Source organism: Zonotrichia albicollis, chromosome 21 (genome assembly GCF_047830755.1).
Source record: "Zonotrichia albicollis isolate bZonAlb1 chromosome 21, bZonAlb1.hap1, whole genome shotgun sequence".
Taxonomy (NCBI): Eukaryota; Metazoa; Chordata; class Aves; order Passeriformes; family Passerellidae; genus Zonotrichia; species Zonotrichia albicollis.
Genome location: NC_133839.1, coordinates 12,461,988 through 12,468,663, shown reverse-complemented (window position 1 = coordinate 12,468,663; position 6,676 = coordinate 12,461,988). Strand labels below are relative to the sequence as shown.

General features: G+C 38.3%; 1 long non-coding RNA gene across 1 annotated transcript; it reads right to left on the bottom strand.

Annotated features, from left to right (window-relative positions):
* Positions 1 to 995: 995 nt before the first annotated feature.
* On the bottom strand, positions 996 to 6,674 carry LOC141731385 (uncharacterized). Its single transcript, XR_012583453.1, has 2 exons — positions 6,499 to 6,674; positions 996 to 6,265 (listed from the first exon to the last, which is right to left on the bottom strand). It is a non-coding gene; the product is annotated as an uncharacterized LOC141731385 (long non-coding RNA).
* Positions 6,675 to 6,676: the final 2 nt, after the last annotated feature.

Genomic DNA, 6,676 nt, shown 5'->3' with positions numbered 1-6,676 from the left:
TTGTAGTGCATCTGCAGATTTTTCCATTACAGGCAGAAGAGCCAACCCAAACTGTCAGACTACAAAAAGATTCTTATGCAGACATCATCATTAGCTGTTGTCTGTGCTTGCACCAACAGTATAAGTAATTATTTCAGATAGTTGTAATTTTCTAATTGGATGCAGACTGGAATTTCACTGCTAATCAGGTAGTCTTCTGTGATGAAACAGTGATCTTGTCTCTTATTGTATTAAAGGAGTTTATATTTCAAGTTTGATTTTTAATTTTTTTTAAACCCTTTCCTCTAGAACACCTTTGCAAGGATTTTGTTTGGTTTGGGTTTTTTTTCCGTGAAAGCTTTTCTATAGATGATGTTTTTAGCTTTATTAGCAAGTGTTTCTTGTTCTGAATATAGAAATACTTCTGTATCCTTGGTTTTTATTTCATAATATCACCCGTATGTCATGATTTCAATTTTGTTCAAGCATGATCATCTGGAGATGTGTGCCTTTTGCTGGCATCTGTCTGAATGTAAAACTAGTGATTGCCAAGTGATTTTTTTCTCAGTTAATTATACAATATGGTTGAATTGCTTCACGTAAGAAAATATGCAAGGTCTTACTTGGAAGTGTAATTTCTTACGCTCAAGTGGGGTGGCTAATCAACAGAAGAAGCAATATTTCCAATAATAATAGTCTTGGAGATGAAGGCTGTTATTACTTTAGTGGGTACTGCACTCACAGATATGTGGGGTGAACCTCAATAAGCATCTAAAAGGAAGTACCAGACTGAAGTATTTGCAAAAACTTGTAATTATTCTTTTAGAATGTTGTTTCCAGAGATTGTGTTACTTTACCCTATCCTTATTTATCTGGACAGTTAAGGTTTAAAGAAAATCTGGAAGTACCACGCGGTACTTATTTTCCTGGAAGTTCTAAACACTTCTGAATCCACTTTTGGGGTCACTGCTGGCACTTACATATTTTTAAAAAGAACCAACTTTTTCCAAGAATGGCTCAATGTAGTATTTGATTTCTGGTTTGTGGATGTTTTTGAAGACTGTACCAGTGTGTTTCAAAACTGGGGCTTTAGTTAAAATTTTAACTGGAAACTTTGCTTTACCCTGTTAGGATACTGGATTTTAAATATACTCCAGATGTTCACCTGTGCCATCACAGCATGATTTAAAATGATTAACCATTGTTTGATAGCAGTTGAAGCAATATATGGAGATTTGTAAACTTGTTTTGAAGAACCTGAGCAAACACATCCTTAGGTATAGCCTTAGAGATGGCGCACTAGGGAGAATAAGAAGAATGAGAAGGTCATGACAGAAAGCTTGAATACTGGCTGTGACGGTAGTCAGAATGCATATAGACACAGCATTTGCATTATATCCTAAACATGATTATGGAAGAAAAGGCTATAAAGCAAGAGTTATTTTCTTGAACCAGAAGTGCAGTAGTGGCTGTAAAGTATTACTGTTAATTAAGGGAGTGGGTGGTGGGTGGGTGGGAATGTGTGTGTGTGTGTGTGTGAGAGAGAGAGAGAGAGAGAGAGAAAAAGACCCTTTGAAGGTTTGCCTGTAATTATAGTATTGATGACATCTAGCAAATGAACTGTAAGGAGGACAGATACAGGATTACTGAAGCACAAAACTAGATCATACTGGCTTCATGGTACACACCTGGAACAGGATATTGGTATCATTTGAAGAGGGAAGCCCAGCAGCAACTGCATCCCTGCTCACCACCTACCTGTTTTTATGCTGTAGCTTGACTTAATGGGTCTGGTACAAGCTGCTAAGCAAGTCACACTAGGAACTACCAGACCTTAACAGATCATTGCTCATGTAGGACAGGAAGGAGCTGAATCCTGGGGAAAAAAAATAATGTCTTCATTCTTAATGTATCCAGTAAATGCCTTGTTAAGTTTTTGCTTTTGTACTTAGAGTGCCATAGAGGGATAACATCTAATTAAAGAAGTAGAGAGTGAAACAATATTTTGTTTGGGTTAGATGACACCTGGAGTTGGTAGCTGAGGCTTTAGAGCCATGTATCTGTAGTTTACTACGTACTTATTGTAGGAGAGCAGCCCAGAACATAGGTAGGAGGCAGAGAACATAGAAATAATATTCCAATTTTATTTGACACAAGGCACAGGAACCAAATTCTGTGAAGGTCTTTATCACATTTACTGTATCAAAAAAACCAATAACTGACACAATCATGAAATTGCTGGTATACACAACCTTGTACAAGGATGCGGCTTCTTTGACGTTTTTAGTAGTCTGAACAGACCACTATGATTTCTGTGTCTCTTCATGTGAGGAGAACTAGCTTCTAGCCATTGTTTCTCTCAAAACATCATCCTTATTATGTAGACTGCTAATGGAAATCTAGAGGCAGTTGGTGGGATTGATACCAAATCTCTTGTGCATCATTTATAAAGGGCAAAGTTCTTACACACTTGCAGAACCTCTCCTTCTTAAGACTAGCGTAAGATGACAAGGCTTGTTGAAAGGCTGCTGGGATGGCTATAGTGTCATTCACTCCAGTGTTGGAGCCATGTTGTTTGCCCTCTGTTTTTCCAGCCTGTGCATGCATATACTCTCTAAAACTTAAAAAGTAGTCTTGGGCACAAATTGTAGCCATGTCCACTGTAAACATAACCCTTTCTCCATTCACACTGGGCGTTAAAGCTGCCTGTAGGCTGCATTCTTGATGCTGGCTGACCATCTCATGGTTAGGAGATTATCTTTTCTCCTAACCATGAGATGGTCAGCCAGCATCAAGAATTGACTCTGCTATGTAAGATGGGTATTGTTCTGATAGGAAAACTGAAAAATGTTGCTAAAGATGGATGGGAGGAAAGAATTTTTTCCATGAAGGAAGAATTGTTACCAGATTGAACACTTGCTATCAGGCTAAGTTTAGGCCCTTTCTGGACCCTTGGCTAAGTTTCTGCAAGAAATACTTTCTATCCCAATGTGCTGGATTTGTAGGCAGCAGCAGGGCTCTAAACTCCTGGCTAAATGGTGTTGGTCACCGCTTCATCCCTGTGCCTTAGTCTGACTAAATTATAGGAATGTCATTTACATTGGTGTAAGCATTAGATTGTACAGGTAGTTAATTTAGAATGTACTTGTGTGTTCTCACCAGCATGGTTAATGATGCGTGGAATCACAAAATAGTTGAGGGTAGAAAGGACCACTGTGTTATCATCTAGTCCAGTACATACACCTGTGCACCACCATTCAAAAATCTGTTCAAAATGGATATGCAAGATTTTGGGCTACTTGTCATCTTTGTCCTGCATTTCAATTGCAGCATGCATATAGACCATCACCATAACTTTGAAGTGTTACTAGGACTTAAGAACCCCCAGACACATGACCTAAGTTAATTCACACATACACACACACAATATGGAGCCCTTAAGGCTTTGATGAGCTTCTTCGTAAGGTCCCTAAAGACCAGATTGAGCTTTAGAAACTAGTACAGAGTCATTTTTGTCCAGTTCCTTATTCTAGTGGCAATGCAGTACACATAAATATTTTATAAGTGTTTGAAAGTAACGAAACCCTTCCTTCTAATACGAAACAAAAACCCACGTGAAATTTGAAAGGGCTATGGCTATTCATGGTAGCAAGAGAACTGCTCTCTAGGTTCAGTGAATGCATGCATACATTCGGTTTCCTGGTTTGCAAAGTAAGGCCTGTTCTAGTTATAGTCCTTTACTAGTTTGGGGGTGCAGCGGGGATTTTTCTTTGTTTTGGTTTGTGTGATTTCTGAAGGCTAGTGGTGCGGGCCGGCTTTTTGTTACTTTGTTGGATGCGATTTTTTTTTCAGGTTTTGGAGGGGGGGTTTGGTTGGCTGGGTTAAGGGGTTTTTTGGTTGGTTGGTTTTGGTTCGTTTTGTTGTTTTGTTTTTTTTTTGTTTGTTTGTTTGTTTTTGTTGTTTTGTTTGTTTGGGTTTTTTTTTTTAGTTGGTTTGCCATTGTTTTTCAATGCATAACATACATGCAAGTATGCACCTGGAATGAACAGCAGGTTTGTTCTCTGCTTTCATATGATTATTTCTATAAATGTGCATGTATTTGTACTTGATAGATTCAGATTGAATTTTTTTTGTACTTGACAGTCAACTGAATAAATACTTAAACAGTACTTAAGAGGGCAGGGAATGGGTAGCATTATTGCCTAACGAGTTACATATGGTTAAGGTTGCTACTCCTGACATATATTTTCTGCTGTTCTAAGTATATTTGACCAGTAACGGCTAGCTTGAACATGTTTTTCCAAAGGTGTGGGTCTGTAACACTCCTTGCAGATGCAGTGGCTTTTCCAGAGCTGTTGGCTTAGTCTGCATTTGAAATATATAACCCTTTTCATTTGGATTTGGTTTTCAATATATATACATATATAGGTGTATATATATTTGTAAATTTTCAGGGATTAAAAATCCTAAGTTACATATATAGGAAATTAAAGTAACGGGGTCATAAAAGGCAGGGGAAGAGAAAATCCCATCAGCAAGTGATAAGGTATTTCAGAATAATTTATGTTGCCATCTGTGTGTGAAAATGGGTATCACGCTATTTTCATTCTTAAAAATTCGATGTCATGGTTCATATGCACAGTGCTTGCTTATTCTGTTAAAGCACTATTTTCTCTGATAGGCTCAATCTGTTTTTGTGAAGGACTAAATTATACACTGGAAACCTAATATTAACAATATGGGAAGGCTCAAGAGATTGTGCAGCAAACATCTGTACTTGCATGCAGGTTACAAAATATTTTTACTCTTATTACTTGAGCACAGCAACTTCACCAGCCTGCCTGTGTACTGCTTAGCTGCTTCACTTTGTTGCTGACCTGTAACTGATTGACTCCTCTTTGCTACTGGAAATTGTGGTACTAGCATCTGACTTGAAGAGAAAATGGAGATATTTTTCTGCATATTTACCTGGTTGAATGGAAAATGCTATGTAAGGATTTATGCAGAGCGTTATCAATCTAGAATGTCAGTTTAATTGTCTTTGAATGGTAGCAGACTGCTTTGTAATTTAATAATGGCATACTGTTAAGACTGTTGCTACATTTGTGATCAAAGACTCTTTACCATTCGTCTTAAATGCTGATGTATTACCATTTTTTTAATGTCATATTGATAGCATGTATGGTTTGAATTTTAGATACGACATCCAAATAGAGACGGTCCTATCACATCTGAAAGTGTTTTAAGTACTATTTATCACCTTTGTGATGAAGAAACAAGATTTATTTCTTCATCTGTAATAAACAATAAATTTGACCCCACCTGTTTCTTTCACCTGTTTCACACACACAGGACTAATGACTTTCAAATCTGCTAAGTAAAAAGACGAGAAATGAAAAAGGATGTAACACACAGCACTGCTGTGTGTTTTCTGAAGTGCTGTATCATACCTATGAGATTGCTGTTTCTGTCTTAAGCTTTACCCGTCTTTGATAAAAGCCATAATCTAGGTTTGGTTTATGTTTCCAGCCATCTTTTAGACTTTTGGAGACCTGCTTCAGTTGGGGATCTTTACTCTGTAAACTAACACTGCAAACTAGTTTTTCTCCCTTTCTGGCTAAGTGTGTACTCTTACTGTCTCCAAGACCTTGCAATTCCTTTTGAAAAATCACTTTCCCGAAGTAGCAAAGACATTCTCTTAAGAGCTACAACCCTTTAAATTTAAATGCATTTTTAAATGCATTCCTAGCCACCTTGACAACAATAAGAAAAAAGCCTTAAGTCCACGAAAGCCAAGAATTCATCTTCATTTGGGATTAAGACTTAATTCTGTGGTCAGAATTAACAGAAATAACAGCCACACAAACATCAAGTACTGCAGTCTGAAACTAACATTAGCCAGGCTATGTTGTGCACTTCTACACTGTAACATGCAGCCTAAGGAAAAGGTAGAGTTAAGGAAGGAAATTTCATTTATTTATAAAATTAGATTTTATTTTACATCTTAGGAAAAAAAAAATATATTGGCCCCTTATATTCTTACTTAATATTCTCACATGGCCATTACAGTCAGTACACCAGGTTAAAAGAACACAGGAACTGAAGAAATAAGTGTAATTTGCTTACTATAAAATGCTTACTATACAATGCCGAAATTCTTTGGGTTACTCAGGCGGCCATAACCCCGCTGGTTAACACACAAGCAGCGCTAGATACGCCTCTTGCTTTAAGCAGGAAGATTTCAGATACCAGCAACCATGGAGCTGGACGCAGGCAAAGGCAAAACCTGCAATTAAAAAGTGAAGAAAATAAATGCAGGTTAAGTAGGAAAAAGTAAATTATGTCCAAATTAATCAAGTAAGGGGGATGCAGTTTTCACGTTATGCATGGTTCCACCGACACCGTACCTCTACCAGAAGGAGAGAGAATACGTGACTGTAAGTCAGTATGATAAACACTAGCGTATTTTTCATCATAATAATTACAGGAATATTCTTAACAAACAGAACTTGCCAAAACCTCGGGTACGAGTCGGAAGCCAAATTCCTCAGCCATGTGTCGCCTGTGGGGAAGCGTCGACGCGTCCGTCCCCGGTCGCCTCTCGCCGGGACGCCGCTACGAGCGCGCCGGACAGCAGGAGCGGGCCGGGTGGAAGCGGCTGGGCGCGGCGGCGGGGAACGATGACGTTGGGATGCGC